Source organism: Papio anubis, chromosome 6 (assembly GCF_008728515.1).
Source record: "Papio anubis isolate 15944 chromosome 6, Panubis1.0, whole genome shotgun sequence".
In the NCBI taxonomy this organism is placed as follows: domain Eukaryota; kingdom Metazoa; phylum Chordata; class Mammalia; order Primates; family Cercopithecidae; genus Papio; species Papio anubis.
The window spans coordinates 130686157-130707057 of NC_044981.1; the positions used below are offsets into that span (position 1 = coordinate 130686157).

Below are 20901 nucleotides of genomic sequence, written 5' to 3' on the forward strand. Positions count from 1 at the left end.
CTCAGAGGGCGACACATGTTCTCTGATCACCGGACTCCCATTACTGAGACATGAAGAGAAGTAGACTTTGATGTAAACTTGTTTCCGTGCATTATAGATTGAAACAATCTGAAAAGTTCCTTCAGCGTTTGACAAGAAAGAGACCTAGAAGAACTAAGAAGGGCTAACTGAGGAGGAAGGAACCAAGCTGGTGTCCTCTTTGCTGGGGAGACCAGTTTGGCTTTTGCCTGTCTTATGTTTCTATGTTTGAAAATAAAACAATAGACAATGAAAAAAAAAAAAAAAGATTGGGTCACCAAATAAGCACACATGGAACAAACCTGAACCCAAATTGGGCCTTGGAGCCAAGCCCTGCCACTGCAGAGTTTCCCAATTGTGCCTCGTCTAGGTAGGCTAATCTCAGTTGATCTGAAGACCCCACAAGCATTGGAACAAATGCTTGCTGTTGCAAACCGTGGTGTTTGGAGACAGGTTTTTTTGTTTGTTTGCTTTTTGAGATGGAGTCTCACTCTGTTGTCCAGGCTGGAGTAGAGTGGCATGATCTCAGCTCACTGCAACCTTCACCTCCCAGGTTCAAGGGATTCTCCTGCCTCAGCAGAATTACAGGTGCACGCCACTACACCCAGCTAATTTTTGTATTTTCAGTAGAGATGAGGTTTCATCATGTTGACCAAGATGGTCTTGATCTCCTGACTTCATGATCGGCCCGCCTCAGCCTCCTAAAGTGCTGAGATTACAGGTGTGAGCCACTGCGCCCGAACTGGAGATGGTCTTTTACATGTATTGATGTGACAATAGCTGATGAATATAACTGGAATTGGACACTGAGGTTGTATTCTAGTTTTGCTATTATGAATAGTGCTTCATTGAACATGTCACTATAGCTTTTTAAAAAATTATCTTTAGTCCCTTTCCACAGAGGAAGAATCTGAGGTTAGGTTGAAGTTTTGTCATTCAGTGTCACAAACCTATTAAATGGCAAAACTGTAATTTGAATCTGAGTCTGTCTAAAGCCAAAGACCATGTTCTTTTAAGATGCTACATTACTTGTCACTGAAACATGTACACTTTTTAAATGATAAAATATCCCTGGCATTTTATAATAGCATAAAATAGCTTTGACTGACACTGTAACTATTAACTGCTTTTCGTCTCATTTTCACGGTCTTTTAAAATTAAATATTGTATTGAAGTCATGCTACAAGAGACATTCAATTTTATACATATTGTTTAAAGCAACCTTAGTTTGGTACAATATATTTTCTTAAAGCAGGCATTAAATCAGATTGTAATTTGTAATAGAAATTTTAGATTCAATATGAGAATGAGCACCTTGCTAAAGCTTTCATTTCTTGGTTTGCTTTTGAAAATAGGCGTCTTTTTTATAACATTACTGTCAGTTTATTTGTATTTTACAAATATAACAGATAAAACTTGAAAGAGTGTGGCAGTATTTTAAACCTGAGTACTTTTTATTAGGAATAAGTAATGTTCACATTGTTTATGTGGGACAGAGTCATAAGATAATAACATACATCTTGTGAAGAAGCAGACAGGCAAATTAGTAGCTGCCAAAAGAACCACAGTTTCTGCTTATGTTTGATAAATTAAACATGTTGATATAGAACTAGTGGTATGTATATAAGTAAAGAATACCATTCATTTATTTATGTTCAGCTAATATCTAACTTGACATCATGTAACCACCCCCCACAACTGATTAGATTTAGTTAGAATAATTTCAATAGACTAAAAAGCATGACTCTCATGAGCCCTCTAGCAAATCATATCTCTGACTTTGACATCCATGGATATTATTGCCAAAGCGTGGGATTATAGTAGTATGATCAATTTGCAAATACAGTAGCTTCTCTATATGGTCTTTATATTACCTGACTCTATGTATATGCATATAATATTTTGATTAGTTGTGTTCATTCACACAAAGAGAAGCCAAATTAATTGAAATGAAAAATACAGATCAGCTTTTTCTTTCACAAGCAAAGCTGCCTGTGATAACAGCTAATAAATCACTTCCAAATTTTAACATACATTTAAGTGTGTACCCCATATCTTTGTGTATGTACTCAAATGATAACACAAGATGGAATGGAATGCAGAATGAGAGAGGCAAAAGCAAGTTTCTAGAAGCTCGGAGACAGAGTCATTGTCTAGCTGGATATTTCATATCCAACTTTCCATTTGTCTTGAAGGAGGCTTTTCATGTCTTTTCAGTTGTCTTGAAGAAGTACAGATGGAGTGTGGTGATACTAGGCTGGGGCAGTGGTGGAAATGTGGAATAAAGGTATGATGGATAGAAGTAAGCCTATTTTAGATAACATGCAAAATTCTGAGAGTTATGAGAGGTTGATACAGGAAAGTAGATAGGATGTCCAGGATGGGTGAGTGTGTGTATGTGTGTGTATGTAAAGAAAGAGAGCTGAAAGTGCATCTTTCCATATAATACTTAAAATAGTGCAATATATGAAGGCTTATATATCAAGGAAAAAAATTTCTTGAATTTATTTCTCTTCCTAGAGTAAAACTGCTTCTGTCTCATGCATGCCAACATTATGATACAGTGCTAATTGGCATCAGTGAAACAAGGCAAAAAGGTCTAATCTTCAGGCTCCTCACATCAGCATATTCCATTAAAGAGTTAAGTTCAGTATAGCAACATCTCCTGTCATACTACTTTTCTTTGCTCTAGTGTATTAGGGACATGTGGAGCCAGTATGGGATGTGTAGATTTATCCAACTCCTCCCTGAAACAGCTCAGGCAAAAGGGTGTAGGCCTGGGTTATGACCAACTATTTCTCAGGCCCTAGGAACTGCTTGAAAATCCCAGTTTACTCATTGAGCATCCAAGACCATGGATGTCTGTGGCATTTCCCTTCCCCCCAGGGAGTCTCGGGTCTTTTTGGCCTGCAAATTCCTCATCCATAAAATGATGTCATAATGAATGCACCAATGAAACACTGCCAGCTGAGGCTCACAAGGACAGAACAAAATGACAGCACTGTCGAACGCTCCCATGCATTCCCAGACTCATTTTTGGATAGTCTCATTAGCCAGATGTGAACTTAATCCACTCTAGTCAGCTAACTTTGGGATGACTCTCCTCCCACATGGCTGACCATAATTATTTCCTGCTGTGGGAATACTACTCTCATTGAATGTGACTCTTACTTTGGTTTCTGCCTCTTGGCTGCCATGTCAGGTTATATAAAATCATATCTTTCAAAGTATAAAATGGATATGTTCTATATAAATGTAAGGTATTAATTAGCATCTCCAAAATCCTTGCTCTGCTAAATGTTTATCTAAAGAGAGACTTCTTTTTCAGTGTTCATGAAATGGTATTCTCTTACACAGCCCAAAGAAGTCAGTTCCCACAGACACTTTAATGTAGCTAAAAACCACTTGCCCAATCACATCCTACTCCACTTAACACATAAATAGAGGGTGAGAAAGAGTCCACTCCAAGCAGCAATAAGCACATGGTGCTCACCCCAAAAGTCCTCCCCTCCTGCTTAAAGACCTTCCCCTGCTTACTCAACAATAAAAGACCTACCCTTCCTCCTTACTCAACAATAAAACGGCAAGGGAGTGTTATGTCTTAGTACATTCAGGCTGCTAGAACAAAGGATCTTAGACTGAGTGGATTATGAAGAAAAGAAATTTATCTCTCACAGTTCTGCAGGCTAGGAAATCCAAGATCAAAGTGTTGGCAGATTCAGATTCTGGCAACGGCCCAAGACCTGGTTCATAGCTGGCCGTCTTCTTGCGCATGTGTCTTCACATGATTGAAGAAATGAGGGATCTTTCTGGTTCTCCTTTATAAGACCATGAATCTTATTCTTGAGGGCTTCATCCTCATGACTTTATCATGTCCCAAAGGCCCCACCTCCTAATACTGTCTTCTTGGGGGTTAGAATTTCAACATATGAATATCGGGAGGAACGAACATTTAGAACGGAGCAGTGTAGAACAAACAATGGTTCCCTCTTCAGCAGTCTTGTGACTCAAGAAGAATAAAAACTCTATCTCCACAAGAAATTTACATTAGAAAATGTAAACACCTTTCATCACTTTAGAGTACTACTTAAAGATTTGCTAAGGTTTCACTTCAGTGAAGGAATTCGATGCATCCTGCTATTACAAATCTAGGTTAAGGTAAAAAGTAATTGTTTCTGATGGTCAGTGACTAAATAAGCCATTTCAGGCTGAAACTTCTGTGCTGTTTCTTACTCCAAACAGTTTCTCATAAACTTCTCTGTGACACACTAAGCAACAACACTTATAAACTCAATATACTCTCATGGGCATATGTGGGTTTTCACATCACCCACAACATTTCTTTTATCAAGTGCTTCAGTGATTCAGAATCTCCACTATTGTTAACGGCTCATCAGTATCAGTCACCCACGCTTAGCTGAGACAGAAGCTACTGGTGATATACAATTCCTGAGCAGTCTGCTGCAACTCCATTCTCTCCTGCAAAGCACATCAGAATGCAAGCGACGGTCTTAGTCCATTTGTGCTGCTAAAACAAAATACTTTAGACTGTGTAATTTATACATAACAGAAATTTATTGCTCACAGTTTTGGAGGCTGGGAAGTCCATGATCAGCACCACAGATTCAGTGTCTGATGAGAGCCTCCTCTGTGCTTCAAAGATGGCACCCTCTAACTGCATCTTTACATTGTGGGAGAGGTGAACAAGCTCCCCCAGGCTTCTTTTATAATGGTAAAAATATTCTCACCCATGAGGGCTCTGCCCTCATAACCTAATCACATTCCAAAGGTCCCACCATTTACTACACTCACCTTGAAGGTTAGATTTTAGCACATGAATTTTGGAAGGACACATTCAGACCCAGCACTGAGAGAAATACTACCACTAGAATAAACTTTAAATCATTTTAATTGATATTATAAAAACTAACTCATTCACAACTCAGTATTCTAAGAATTATTAGAACCAATACACTTTATGGTCATTGATTTAAACAACTCGATGCCAGGACAGGAAGTTGAAAAGTGCTGCTCTAAAAGGGGACAACAATGTGCTAAAAAGCATGTGGACTTTTAAAGGATTGTCATGTTCAGTTTGCGATTGGAATTCTGGTTGCTAAGAGGTTCAGACATTGTTGTTAATGTGTCAGTCTCATTCCACACTCCACTCAGTCTTTACAGGGAAGTCTCTGCGTGGGATGAAGAAGTCAAGAGATACAGGAGAGATAACAGAATTACACTCAAGTCTGATAATGCCATACAATTTCACTGGAAACAGCAAAGATTGAGGGAAGTTGAAGTATTCATTCTGTGTGGTGTTCATTCAGCCAGATCCTATTCAACCTGAGCATCACAAATGCTCGTGGGAAATGGAGGAAACTATAGGTTATAGAAGTAAATGGATCATTAAACAGAAATGTAAGAAATAGTTGATGGTCCCTATGGACACATGGTCTTTGGGGATCTGTGACTCTTTTTTGCTGAAACATTATTTTGGCTTGTGATATTCTGCTTGTGAGCATTTTGGGCTTGAGCATGAAGAGTGGTGATGGTAGAGGAGGGAAATTAGTGTAGGTAAATGGAGAGAAGGAAAAGACTGAAGGAGAGAAAGGGGAGAGAGAAAAGAAACTTGGAGGTAGTGTGGGAGAAAAAGGAGTTACCATTTATTATACACATTTCCTAAGAACTTGCACTGTACAATCTTTTGTTTAATATTCACAACATTTTCTGAAATAGACAGGGTTTTTTTATAGAGGAAAAAAACTTAGAAGAGCTATCTTGTCCAAAGCCACCAAGCTACTAAGCTGGGTCACAAACCCTGATCTCTCTGTTGCTGGAGCCTTGTGTTCCTAACTGCTGTATCGCTCAGGTTCCTGGGCCTTTCGGAGGGTCTTCCTCTCTCTGAGGATGGAGTTGGGTGTTGGCAAGTTGTTTAAGAAGAACTCCTTGGGTCTGGAGAGTTCAGAGGAACCAGAAGTGAGAGAGTTGGGAACTGACTCCAGGCTGATCTTTTTAGGGGAGGGAAGTAGAACTGGGAGATAACATGGTGGTTTCCATATCCTTCCAGGGTGTTCTGAAGGTTCACCAAGATAAGAAAGAAGATAGGCACTCAGGAGAGCACTACATAGGAAGGAAGGTTTGCATTTGGCTGTAGCTTTCCTTGTGTCATGGATCTTAGGAGGAAAGTGTTTTAATGTGGAAACAGAGGGATACGGAACTCTCAGGCTTTGAGAATTCTCGATTTAACTGATCAGTCTCATTTTTTTTTCAGACACTCAGAATAGTTTTGGTATATAGTTTTGTGTTTATTTCTATTCAGACTGCAATTGGTTGTGATGAAGTCCAACAAGTAGGAACAACTGTTTGAAGAACTGGAAACAGGAGAGGGTTTTGAAAACACATTCATCATCATCATCATCATTATCATCATCATCATCATTCTTAGGTAGTGGATTTTTCTTCTCTCTCTCTCTATCTCTCTTCCTCCCCCAATTTCTCCCTCTCTCTCCCCCAACTCACTTTCTTTCTTTCTCTCTCTCTGTCCTTCCATCCCCATCCTCTCTCTCAGTAACTTCAGATCTAAAGATTAACCAGATTTGTGATTTTTTAGTGAATTAGCACCATTATGGTTTAAGTCCTGCAGACTGGACCTTGCAAGCTACTTCTTTCTCTGCTGCAGACTCCTGTATAAAAGCTGATCAGAGTATATGTGCAGTGATTGAACCACGTTAAGTATTAACAAACTTTTCTGCACCACTTTGTGACACCACAGAATAGATTCTCACAGAAGTAGTTACTCTCAGCAGCCACAACACAACTTCTGACTACAACCGCATAGTCATCGCAATCCGGAAGTGCATACAACAGGTTTAATAATCTTGGCAATGCAACTTTTGGAAAAATGGATGGACAGTGTTTTTACTAATTGCTGAAACATCACAGAGTATGTTATACTTAAAGCTAATGATAAATACTCCAGCAAATACTATAGTTTCTATAAGATTCTTGATGTAGGCACTGAGTAGATACACCTATTTGCTTTCACTTCTAAATAAATAGTCAAAATAATTTAGGCCTGTGCTTCTCCAATATTATCATATCAGGAGATTTTGTTACATTGCAGATTTTGATCCAGGTGATCTGAATGGGGCCTGAGATTCTGTCTTTTTAGCAGGCTCTCAGAGAGTGCTGCTGCTGCTGTTCCAGGGCTTCATAATTTCAATACTGTGCCAAAGAACCCAAATTAAAAAAGGAGAACAGTCTAGAGTAAAAAAAAAAAAAATTGGTTGCCAGAGTCACGTACATTTTTTTGTGTACATTTTCTAGAGTCCATGTGTAGAACCTGACTACAAATAGTTTTTTTAAAACTAATGTGCACAGTAGCTCTTCATCCCACTTGTATGAGAACACATCAAAATGGCAATCTGAGGGTGTAATCATCTATTTTTAATAGCAATGTTTTCAAGACCCATTTAATTAAAACAAACAAGAAAAGATTTCCTTTCTTTGAACCCACAAGTCTGATAAGCAGCCGGCGCCATTTCTTGGTGTAATCTTAGTAAAACACATCCCACAGCCCAAGAAGTTTTTACAAAACCATTCAAATAGCTTCAACCATTCTCCTCATTCTATTGTCCTATTATTTAATACACAGACACACACAGTCAAAGCACATACCCAGTTGTGCACACACAAATGTGCACAGACAAGCCTACACATTGTCTAAAGGTATTTGTACAAACATCACAATATCATTACTTTTCTTTATCTTGGATTCAGGCACACTACATTTTTGAGACTTGTCAATAATATGCTGATAGTGAATTATGTTTTTATATAATCTATGGATTCAGTTTTTTCAGGAACTGCCAATTTTACTCCAATATGATTCCAGTATGCTGAGAGAAAGTTATTCCAACTAGAGTGTGCTGAAGGGATGGATGTGGCTTCTATGCAGGGCATATTTCAGCTTTTTCCAAATAACATTCTTGTAGAGATTACAGGATAATCTGGCAGCCAGACCCAGCCAATTAAAACAGTAATTGAAATGGCTGAAAATGTTTTCCTTGGCAATTTTTTGTTATTTTGCTTCATTTTGGGTTTCCTTGAATAACAAAAAAAATAGGGTCAATCATGAGACTCCTAATTTATTTTCTTGGTTATCTTTTCTCATCAAACAGAAAAGGGCTGCTGTGGAGCTTAAATTAAAACCTGAAAACTGTGGTGTGGGGCGGTATGAAGGTAGGCATGAGAAAACATAAAATGATTCTTAAGCTAACACAAGTAAATCTCCTCTGAGCATAGAAGATGTGGGAGTTTCTGTTTTAGGTGGTAAGAGTGAAATGGGGAGGGGGATTCAAAAGGAAATATAATAAAAAATACAGAAGAGGCTTTCTTGTAAAATATAGGTTTAATTTTTTGGAGATTAATAGGTACTCAAAAGTTGAGACTTATAGTTTTAAGACATCTAACATAAAGAACTAAAAATCATTTATGTATCATAACTCTCTTCCACTGAAATCAGTTGTGTGCTATTGAATGATTAACCATGTCTGGGGTGACAGAGTATCTGATGATTTTTAGTATTTGCCAATTTCCATAGTGTAAACACTTTTATCACGGCTGATTTCAATCTACCAACCTGGCATTGATGAGCATAGAGCTGGAAACAGATAGGTACCATCAATTTTGCAAGGCTCTGCAAACTGCTCCAGCACACTTCTGACTAAAGTCATCACTTTACAGAAGAAGACAGATATGAAAAAGCAATCTCAATCGACAGCAAGTAAAAATATCAATAGAGGAAATTAATAGGCAAAGATAAGCATCTCACAAATTAATTAATCTAAGTTCTGCTGATTAAAATGGCAAAACTTGAGAAAACCCAAATTATGTAACTGATTTAAAGAGAAAAACAATTTTTCATGTCATTCCATGACGTAGCTTCTTTCCTTTAAGGCTCTACTTCTAAGCTCAATTCCTCTATGAACCCCCTCTGAAGAAATCTGAAATTAGTCATTGTAACCATGTTAGCATCCTCTTGGAATTATGATGATTTCAAAATATCTTACTAGTACTGCATCTAAGTCCACACATTGGAATTCCTTGGGAGCTTCCATGAAGTAACAATACCTTGGTCCCACCCAGGACCAACTAAATTAGAAATCTTGGGTGGAGCTCAGCATCCATAATTTTGGAAAGCTCTCCACATACTTAATTTGCAACCAGGAACGAGAACAACTACACTATACATCTCTTTGTCTATATTTTCATTGAAAGTGCTCTACAGCAGGGTTATGTTCCACTCTCTTAAAGTATCGCCCTGTAGCTGAGCCATATGTATAATTTTTTTTCTTCCTTTATTCCTTTTCCCATCTGCATTGCACTGACAAATGTGGTGAATAAATAAAGACTTTTGGTTAAGTTTCAAAAGGAATAGAAATACAATGTCTTTTCTATGGATTGTAGATTGAACTTATGTTTATTCTTATTTTCTTATTTTTATGTTTCAAACCAAGCTCAGAAATTTTTGAGAGGGATCTCAGTCACCAGCAGCATGTACTAATTAATAATGATTTTCAATTATTCCACACAACACATGCAGAACAATTCAACCTTTTACTTAGAAATGGAAACTAATTATAAATTTGATTTAGTGAATAATTAACTCATGAGATTTATCTACATTATGCTAACATGAATATCTTTATGCAAAACCTACAAAGGAAGCAAAAATTAGCTCATTAAATAATGTTAAAAAACATATATATACACACACATTAACAATATAGGTGAGGTCTTAGCTTTTCCCTGAAAAGACAAACCATACAATGATATAGCATGCATGTTTATATGATTAACTAATTTATATTCTTCTTACTCTAAAAAAATTTTAGGCTGTTCAGAAATGATTCCACCCTATTTTCCCATGCACAGTCATCATCATTAGTGGCTGCATTGATCAAAGTTCTATCTGTGAATCTTGGAAAGCCTTGCTTCGTGTGTAGAAATCTATGCCACCCTTAGGCAATGCAACAGAGCCAAGAACAGCAAGAAGCACAACAAATAGCAGCTGTGGCTCTTTACATGTGTGGTACCATTTAAGCTAATGCCCAGGATATCACATCATTTGTCCAAAAGGTGCAGCTGCAGCAGCTGGCAGACTGTTGAAGGCGGCAAAAAACAGAAGGCAGAAAATGGCACCAATCCTTGCCTCTCCCCAAACCCACTCAAGTTTTTGCAGCACTACTCTGTGCAACGTTCACAAAGAGTCATGGCCAGCATTTGGGCAAAACATGCAATATGACTTGGTTGAAGAGCAGATGTCATCATTTGACTCAGTCACTGGTAGGTGCATCTGAAATAAAGTGTATTAGTTCACCACTGCTGCATAGCAAACTACCCCAAAGTTCAGAGGCTCTAAACAGCAATCACTTATTGTTTACACCTATTGTGGGAAGGATGGGGTTCCGATGATCTAGGTTGGACATGGCTGGTGGCTTTGTTTCTCACTGTGATTCTGTGAATTGACCAATGCATCTCTGGCCTATGTGTATTCATTCTGGGGCCCAGGCTGAAGGGGTAGGAGTGACCAAAAGGGAATCTTCTCATGTCAGTGGCGGAGATGCAAAGATGCAAGTGGAAGTACACTTGCAGAGCTTTTAAGACCTAGGTTTAGAACTGGCAGATTGTCACTTCTGCTCGTATGCTGTTGACCAAAACATGTCACATGGCCAAGTCCATATTTAAGCAGGGAAGAACTACACGTTTCACAGGAAGAGACCATGGAAAAGGCATAAATAGTTTCAGGGACACGTAAAGAGAATTAAGTTCAACATATTTATCTGAAATATAAGCCCATTAGTTTTTACAGAAAAGAGTGATGATTATGATGACAACAGCAATAGTAATAATAGTAGCTATCTTGTACTATGCATTTACAGTGGTCCAGGCACTCTTCCAAACTCTAGATAGATAGATAGATACATACATACATACATACATCTTACATACATAAATACATAGCTAGGTAGATAGGCAGATGAAGTTCCATTTAATTCTCACAATAATCTTATAAAATAAGTACTATTATATCCTCTTCTTATAATAAGGCAAGGTAACTGAGGTAGAGAGGGGACTTATAAGAAATATAATGGATTACTATTATTATTATTATTATTATTATTATTATTATTATTATTTTGAGACAGGATCTCTCTGTCACCCAGGCTGGAGTGCAGTGGTGCAATCATGGCTCCCTACAGTCTTGACTGCCCAGGCTCAAGCAATCCTCCTACTTCATCCTCCTCAGTAGCTGGGACCACAGGCATGCTACAAGCATGCCTGACTGTTTTGTGTGTGTGTGTGTGTTTTGCGTAGACAGGGTTTTGCCATGTTGCCCAGGCTAGTCTTAAACTCCTGGACTCAAGCGATCTGCCCACCTTGGGCTCCCAAAGTGCTGAGATTACAGGCATGAACCACCATGCCTGGCCAATAATGGACAATTATTAAATTAGAAGAACAATATTTGCTAATTTTCTTAACCTATGGTACAGGCATATTATGTGAATTATGTTCTGTAACTTTAGGATTGCTTCCCATGATATTCACTGTGTTGGGAGTAGAAAAAGACAATCTGGAGAAGCATGCCATGGTCATTAAGGAAGAGAGACATGAACATGATGTGCTCATCTTTGGGATTTACCTACAGAATGTGCACATCAGTAGAACTTAGTAGCAGTGACCACCAAAACAAACTGGTAGACTGAGGAGGAATTCAATTTGCTTTCTATTTCTTTCAGGTTTGAGGCCTATGGAAATCTGTACATTGAGGAACCTGTGGGGTTTGAAAATGGAAATCCTTTTCTCGTTTATAAATTAGAGCACGTTGGGAAAGACAAATTCTACAGAAAGGGGAGAAGTAGAAGCTGTTATTTCCTTTTTAGCAGTAGTGGGCAATGTGGGGAATGGAACAGACAACAGATACAGGGTTTTACAGCAGCTTCTGGGAAATCTGCTGATAACCTGCCCCAGTGCCACAGCTGTTGCTGAGATCAAGAGTCATGGGGTGGTTTCCCATGATTCTTGCAACTTCCTGAATTCCTCAAAGGTTACAGTGGCGTTGTCTGGCCCTCAATCCTCAAATGGACTTTTTTGGTGCCTAATTCCCTATGTTTAAGTCTCCTCCTGGTTGAAGTCACTAGTTAACTACTCTAGTTGATGAAACGAAACCTGTTTCAGGTAATGAGTGTTGAAAGCTTATAAACATGGATACATTCAAACAATGATGATACATTTGTTCAAAAGAGAATGATTATCTTAAAGATATCCCCCAAAGTTAAAAATTGATCAACAGAAAATGATATCTTAATAACAATAATCTAGATGTTAAGGATCTGTTAACAAACATTAGGATATGCGCCAGGCAAACGAGTTGTCAAGTGGAAAAAGGTGTACTTCACAATTAGAGAAGATCACTTAAAAACCCCATGTTTTAAAGGTATAACCGACAAAAAATAACAGCACATACTGTATGTATACAACTTGAGTTTGGAGATAAGTACACATCTGTGAAATTATCACCACAATCTATGCAATAACCCTATCCATTGTCTCCAAAAGTTTTCTCTCACCCTCTTTATTATTATTATTTGTGATAAGAACACTTAACATAAGATCTTTCCTCTTACCAAATGTTTAAGTATATAATACAGTACTCATAACTATGGACACTGCACTGTACAGTAGATCTCTAGGGCTTATTCATTATGTATAACAGAAACTTTGTGCACTTCGAGCAACAACTTCCCATTCTCTCACCACCCCCTCCAGCTTCTGGTAACCATCATTCTATTCTCTACTACTATGAGTTTGACTGTTTTAGATTCCACATATAACTTAAATCATACAATATTTGTCTTTCTGTGCCTGGCTTATTTCACTAGCATAAATGTCCTCCAGATTCATCCATGTTGTCACCAATGGCAGGATTCCTTCTTTTCAAAGGTTAAATAATATTAATCGTATGTATATACCACGTTTCTTTATCCATTCATCGGTCGATGGACATTTAGATTGATTACATGTCTTGGTCATTGTGAATAATGCCACAGTGAACGTGAGAGTTCAATTACCTTTTTGAGATCTTGCTTTCAATTCTTTTGGATCAATAACAGAAATGGGATTACTGAATCATATGATAGTTCTATTTTTAATTTTCTGAGGAGCCTCCATGCTGTTTTCCATAGCAACCGAAGCAGCTGCACCCATTTGCATGCCCGCTAACAGTGTACAAGGGTTCTCTTTTCTCCAGATCCTCACCAACACTTTTTATCTTTTGCTTTTTGGATAACAGCCATTCTAATGGGTGTGAGGTTCACTGTGGTTTTAATTTGCATTTCTCTGATGACTAGTGATGTTGAACATCTTTTCATATATCTCTTGGCCATTTTTAGAAAATGCTATTCTTGAACTTATTTTCAAAATATACATTGAAATCTGTTTTTGAAAAACTTAACAATAATCATGAAATTAAAAACTAGATGTGTCAGTCTCAAATCATTTAATAATATTCAATCAAGAATAAAAAATTTAGAAAGCAAAACTCATTAGTTCTTTTATCTACTCAGCAATTATTTCTTGAAAAGCTATAAGTGCTAAGCAGTACTTAGGTGCTGGGGGAAGCAACAGTGAGCAAAAGATTTGAAGACAAATCCTTGCCTTCTTGGAGCTTGGTTCTAGAGTTTGATATAGACAATAAAGATGTTAAGTACTAAGATGCTTACATAGTACTTTAAAAAGAAGATCATTACGGCCAGGCGCGGTGGCTTGCCTGTAACCCCAGCACTTTGGGAGGCCAAGGCGGGTGGATCACCTGAGGTCGGGACTTTGAGACCAGCCTGACCAACATGGAGAAACCCCGTCTCACCTAAAAATACAAAATTAGCGAGGTGTGGTAGCACATGCCTGTAATCCCAACTAAGGAGGCCGAGGCAGGAGAGTCACTTGAACCTGGTGGGCAGAGGTTGCGGTGAGCTGAGATCATGCCATTGTGCTCCAGACTGGGCAACGAGAGCAAAACTCCATCTTAAAAATATAAAATAAAATAAAACAAACAAGAAAAACAGAAGATCATTACTATGAAAGATAAAATGAATGAGGAATTCTGGGGTGTTAAGTTTGCAATTTTAAATAGGATAATCAAGGTAGGCCTTATTGAGAAAGTGATATTTGAGTCAAGACTTAAACTAAGCAAAATGCGAGCCATGGAGATAACAAAAACAAGATTTTTCCAGGCATTGGAAATTGTTTTTGCAAAGGAGCTGAGGCTGGGATGTGCCTGGCATGTTTGGGGAAGGACAAGGAAACCAGTGTTGCTTAGGTGTAGAGTTTCTGTGGAAGAAAAAAAAAAAAAACTCAGAGGAAATAACTTATTTAAGAGTTAAATTGAACAGTTAGCTAAATAGCAGCAGAGGAAGATCTAAGTGTTTCCAGTTATTTGGCTTTTCTTTTTTTTTTTTTTAACACCTTATAAATTTGGTTAGCTAATTAATTAGCTGGGTAGGAAGGTAGGTGGGTAGGTAGGTAGATAGATAGGTAGCTAGCTAGTTTTAAGGAGATAATACATGCACACCAACCATATACATTTCCGAATTTCCGGTGGTCTGAAGGAGTGCACAGTGAAAAGTCATCCTCTCTGAAGGATCCAATGTCACTAGGTCTCCTATGTATCTTTCCAGAGACATTCCATGACTCTAATATACACTGCCAATTGAGGTAATTTGGAAAAGCAGAGTGTGTCACTGAGATCTTGACAAAGTTTGCTTTCATAGATGCACCTTCATCTTTGTGCAGTAATTACAGACCCCGAAAGAGGAGGTCAGCCCAGATGGTGCTCATCCCATATGGGTCGGGTGGGGCCTATCTTGTGAAGTCACCAAGCCACCTCATGAAGAAGTTACCTGGGTGTGGCCACTATTTATTCTGAGAGCTATTTTTGTTCCCATATCCAGAGGAAGATTCCATGGCTGTCGTTTCTTGTCATTTTCTCCCAAGGATAAGGAGTGATTTCACTGCATGAATGAAAACAGGTGTAATGAAATTAAAAAACAAACTGTAGTCAAAAATAAATAAATGCAATAATAAAGTGAATAATAAATGGAAAATTTCTGTGTTTCACCAATCAATATGGACCAAGGACAATGCATTCTTTGTTTGACACAAGTTAGAAATCCAAGTTTTTCCTCTAAGTGCAGCCAAACTACATGTAATACATACTTCAGGCCTTCAGGCATTTCCCTTGTAGGTAAACAAACAGCAAGCCATAAAATCTTCTGTATTTCTTTGATGTTGCAGACGGTCTTCTGTTTTATCATGGGCTGCAAGTCTGATTCTGCTCTGTGAGATGTCTTGCATAATTTTCTAGTAGTATCAATAAAAGTGCCATACAATCAGTGTACCTCTCCAATGATAGTAAGATAAAGGATGTTGCTTTCTTCAGAAACATTACTATGGCCCTAGCATTGTCATCACCCAACAGCCTATCTCTATAACCACTACTATATTTTCTAAGAGACATCTCTGGGATTAAAGTGTATCTTTAGCTTTCTACTGGTGTTTCCAGTCCTTGAATTCCCCCAACTTGATTTTTCTTAGCCTAAAAAATGACCTAAATTTCCTTTTCTTTTACATTCTACCTCTTTCTTGCCTCACCTAACATATGTAAATCACCATAAAAGTTGAGTAGTAGCTCTCCTGTTTTTCCCCTTAAGTTTTTTACTTACTCGAATATACACTTATTCTAGAAGGACATTTTGATTCTAGCATACCCTCAAGTTAATGATATCATAATGTATGCTTCTGACTCAGTTTGAAAATCCAAATAGATTAATGACAGTAAAGTCTTTTGAGAAAGTAAATAAATATATTAAGGATGCTTGAGAAACAAGTAATATAAATACAGACCCCCAAAACAAGAGAAAGCTGTGATTCAGTGATAGCGTTTTTTGGCAGTCTTTACCTGATTCTTACTTTGTTCTCCCACTGTACTGCCCACTCCAGGCTTCTTTTCCCAGCATAATCTATCCAGATCACTTGTGTTTACTATCCAAGTGTAGCTCTCCTTTGTTCCAGGCTGAGGTCCAGGAAATAAAGCTGATGTTGTCACAGGTTCTAATGGGTTAAATAATACTTGGGCACTGCTGGATGCCAACTAGCACAGTTTTCTGGAGATGATGTCTTAACTGGAAGAATGGAATCCATTAGTTGGAATTTCAGTTGCTGACTGATCAACAGAAGAAATATGTGGGATAAGAATGCCTTCTGGAACCCCTTAAGTCAAACCAGCTAGGAAATTGCCTTCTCGGACTGCACGAGGAGTCTACCGAAATTCTGATTTTCTTAGATGTACAGCAAAGAACTTTAAAAGACCAAAATAGGGCACACGAGAGTTATCATAGTATTAGTATCAACTTCAGGTGAGAATTTAGTCATTAAATATAATTGACTTCCTATTTATTAAAAATGCTGGCTTTCTGAAGTCATTCTATAAGGAAATGAATCTGTGAGGCATGACTTGTGATCACAGCCGGGGTGAGGAAGCCCTTCGGATGCAGCTTCTTGGGGAAAGCATGAGGAACAACTCCACTGGCTTCCTATGTGAAACAGACAGATTTACCTCTAAGATTTTTTTAAAGAAGAAATAATAATTTATAACTTAGAAATTAAAGCTGTTGAATGCTTCATCAAAGATGAGGCAGCACTATCCATTTCAAGGATTATAAAACAAGAGAATTATGATTTATAGAAATGAAATAGAACTTTTTCTAAGGGAAGCTTATAAACTTGAGACTACATATTAGACAAGCTCACAGGTTTGGGGAAAAGGGATACATGTGTAAGCCTCTCATGTTGGACTGAGGAAAGGAAAAAGTTGTTGGGTCTTGAGTTTAATTTTTAAATTTTTTGGTGAGTAGAAATGAGCTCATATAAATAACATTTCCTCTTTTGTGCTTTGCCTAAACTATTCTTCTAAATTGGGATCTTTAGCCACACCAATCCCCAGAGTTCCTCAGATTTCTGCTTCAGTGCTGCTCATGTCATAAACAGAATTCTTATAAAAGCATTTTCAGAATGTAAAATCCACAGGGGTTCAGAGATGAAGCTATGTTTTAAATAGATCTATATTATTAGTGAAAACGTGGTGTAGTACAGCGCACAGCACAGACAGCCTTAGAGGTCTGGGTCCTAGGCCCAGCTCTTCTGCTGGCCATGTGGCAGCGAATGCTCTGTGTCTCTGATTTTTCATTGGTGAAAGAAGAGGGATGAAATGAATGGCTCCTCAGTTATCTTCCAACACTGAGAATCTGCCTTTGTTATGTAAGAGTAGCCTGGCTTTCACTCAGGCCTGATCATGAATAACAATCTTAATAGCGGTGAGTAATGCATAGAGTCACTTTTCCACAACTAGGAGAATCTTGTGTCTTGAAGAAAACGTAGGAAATCATATCACCTTGTCCTCCATTGCCAGTGAGGGCTGCATCTTCATCCTTCAAATATGCTCTTTCAGGCTAATCTTAACAACTCTTCCCAAGGGGCAATCTTCACAACTTCTATGTCCTTAATGGCAGAAGTTCTTCCTTACGTTTGGTCTGAATCTCCCTGCTGAATTTGCAATTTATTTTCATTTATCCTATCCTTAGCAGAGAGGGAACACAACTGGGGCACACACTCAAGTGCTATCTATTATTAATCTGAGCCATAGTAAATTTGTTTGTACTAGAGTTTCTGGGGTCTTACATTGCATTCCAGTGAGATGATAGAACCTAATCCCTTGATGGAATGTTCTCTTTGAGGTCTAAAATGACTGAACGATAAAGGCTCACAGGCTGGCAGGAATCCTGAGCAGTTCTTGATAGTGGTCACAGGAAAGGGCATTGTTTCTTTGGCTGTCCAGTCTCCTAGCAACCTAGCGTACAGCGGCTCTTGACACAGGGCTGTCTGAAACCCCATGTTTAGAACTATTAAACTATTTCTTCTAAAATTAAATATGTGCTCCGGCAATTGTATTTTAAAAATCTGATAAAAAGGTAACTTTTCCAATAGCACCTGGTGCTTAATAGAGATAGGGAAAACTGATGAAAGGGAGCATAATTATACCATCTAGCCCTACCCACTGTTTTCTGAAAGGTGAGCTCTCATTATGCCCATTTTACAGAAAAGGCAGATGGACACACACTGAGAAACAAACAATGCTAACAATATCAACTGTTTAAGAGGGAAATGTTTAGGATTTGGAAAAGAAAATGAAAGGTTTACCTTGCTGACACTCAAAAAGTAATAAGAGTTCCCTGTTCACTTTCTGCCTCCTCCTAGTCGTGTGGGTGTCCTGTGAGAGGCAGGAGGAGGAAAAAAGTGGTATTCCCTGGGGATGGACTTTCCCAGCCTCCTCCGGAGCAGTCCAGGTTTGTGAATCAATGCAGGGGGTGGGGGTGGGAGTGGGAGGGGTTGGCCAAGCAAGGCTTTCCCTTTACCCACACAGGCTGTGATTAAGAAGGCATCCATCTGTCAACAGAGGCTCTCAGCTGTATTTCCAGCCCAGCTTCCTCCCAACTGACTCATTCAGTGATGCCACAATCTAATGTTTATGACCTAACAGATGATCACCATGGAAGTAGCACAAACCTTGGACTGTTGAGGAGCAAAACCAGCGTAGAGGAGCTGGACAGTTTAGGAAAAGAAAAAATGAAGACCCTTATTCATAAAGACCACATGTTAAGACTGAACATCCCATCCCTCATGTGGGCACTTCCACCAGTTACTAAAATTGATATTTGGATGCCTTCGTGCCTGTTAGAGAACCCAAATAAGGATTTAAGGTGACCGAGTACAAACAAATAGCATGGCATTTAGAAATAGAGAGCAAGAAATGGAAGGGAAAATGTGTATGCAGCAATTTAATGAGGTTTGGATTACAAGTTCAGTTTCCTTATCTTTTTGCCAGCATGTGGCAACGGTTCTAAAGGAGACAGAAAATGTGCCGAATGCCAGGAGAAAGATGAAGTTCCCCCCAAACTCAACTTTATAAACAATCCTGGTGGAATATTCACAAAGTGGAAGTCAGGATAAACTGGCTATTCCACCCCGCACTGCCCCCCATGAAAAGAAAAGACTAAATGAATAAGAAAGCCAATGGAAATAAGTGCTTTTTAGTAAAGATCATCGCATTTGGTGCTGTGAGTGGCAGGAGGCCTTGGCACAGACTTGGGAGCTACATGAGGACTCCGGTGGCGCGGTCAGGGTGAAGTGAGCCTGACTTCCTGGCCTGGCCTCCCCAGACTAATAATCAAAAAGAGCTGCCCTTCCCCAGCCCCAAACAGCCCTGTGTGAACAGAGTGTCTCCTAGTAGTGCCTGCGGCTTACGAGTAATGTGAGAGTCTTTTTATAACTGTTGAGGTTTAATGTAAAAGGAAGCTCAGAATCAGCGGTAAAGGGAGGGGAATGTTGTGAACTACAGACCATCTGAAATGGGGAAAATCATAAATACCAGAGTGTCTGATTATTTGAATGTCTCTTGAAGTCGAATAATGAACCTTCTTCATGTTCTGCTTCTCTGGACTTGGCTCCCTCTGACAAATTTGCAGGCATCAGGGTCTGTCTGGAATTCATTCCAAGTTGGAGGGATATTTTTTCCCTTGACATTTTGCAGCTGAGACAGCCGGAGCAGGAAGCTGAGGAGCGTAACATTACCAAATATGTCCTTTCTCCTGCCCGTAAGTTTTATTTCCACAGGAAAAGAAGGCAGATGCTGGCCAATGAGAACTGGCCAGTAGAAATGCAGCCACAGCAGGCGGCCTCTACTGGAAGTGAGGAAATTGATCAGATGCCATTTTTCACAAAAATGGAAACTGTTCTAGGTACCACCGATTAAAATTTGTGCTACGCCGGAGGAAGAAGTTTGACAGCTTCCTACAAGTTGCCCTGCTGTTTCAGGGGAATTGTTTATCACCCTATTGGTCTCATTTTCTCAAGAACGCTGGAGTGGGAATTAGAGAGCCGGCCTTGGTTGCTGACACACTGTGCTTTTGACCAGATCATTTCTCCTAGGATGTGGGGGAAGCTTCAGATGCTTTATTGCTAAAATGAAAGTTTGGATGTGATGAGCTCCCAGATCTCCTCTGGGTTACCAAGACTGTGGTCTCCAAGCTTCTTCAATCGCATGTTTCAACCACTAAAATAAATCCAAATATTTATCCAGATGCTTTTCTTTACGGGTCTAAGACACTAGTCTCGAACTATCATATCTACATGGACTAGGAAATAACATAAGTGAGCAAAATAGCTGCAGATCGCATACCCTTTGCTTGCATATTAAATACAGTCAGTTCTCCATATCCACGGTTCCACTCTAGCAGATTCAATTAACCTTGCATTGAAAATATTTTTGAAAACAACAATACAACAATAAAAAATAACACAATTAAAAAAATAAGACAACCATTTACATGCCATTTACATTGTATTAGGTATTATTAAGTAATCTAGAGGCAATTTAAAATATAGGGCAGATGTGTGTACCTTACATGCAAATACTACATTTATACAAGGAATTTGAACAATCTGTGCATTATGGTGTTACAGGGAGAGTCTTAGAACCAATCCCTTCCCCAAACCTCACCCTCATCCCCACCCTGCTGATACCAAGGGCCTGCTGAATGTAAGAAAGTTCTTTTTTTTTTTTTTTTGAAACAGTCTTACTTTGTTACCCATGCTAGAGTGCAGTGCTGTGGCGTGATCTCAGCTCACTGCAACCTCCACCTCTCGGGTTCAAGAAATTCTCTGCTTCAGCCTCCCAACTATCTGGGATTACAGGTATCCACCACCATG

General features: G+C 38.8%; 1 long non-coding RNA gene across 3 annotated transcripts in view; it reads right to left on the reverse strand.

Moving 5' to 3' along the window:
• LOC110743163 overlaps positions 1-20673 on the reverse strand; it is a 41792-nt gene extending 21119 nt beyond the window's left edge. Inside the window, exons 1-6 of one of the 3 annotated variants that reach the window (XR_002521772.2) lie at positions 18553-20671; positions 18334-18403; positions 16037-16259; positions 15295-15438; positions 14979-15089; positions 14064-14103 (exon numbers count right to left, since the gene is read on the reverse strand). This is a non-coding gene — a long non-coding RNA (uncharacterized LOC110743163). Of the gene's footprint in view, positions 1-14063; positions 14104-14978; positions 15090-15294; positions 15439-16036; positions 16260-18333 lie in introns of those variants that run through there. The other 2 variants (XR_002521770.2, XR_002521771.2) reach the window with 2 other exon arrangements.
• Positions 20674-20901: the final 228 nt, after the last annotated feature.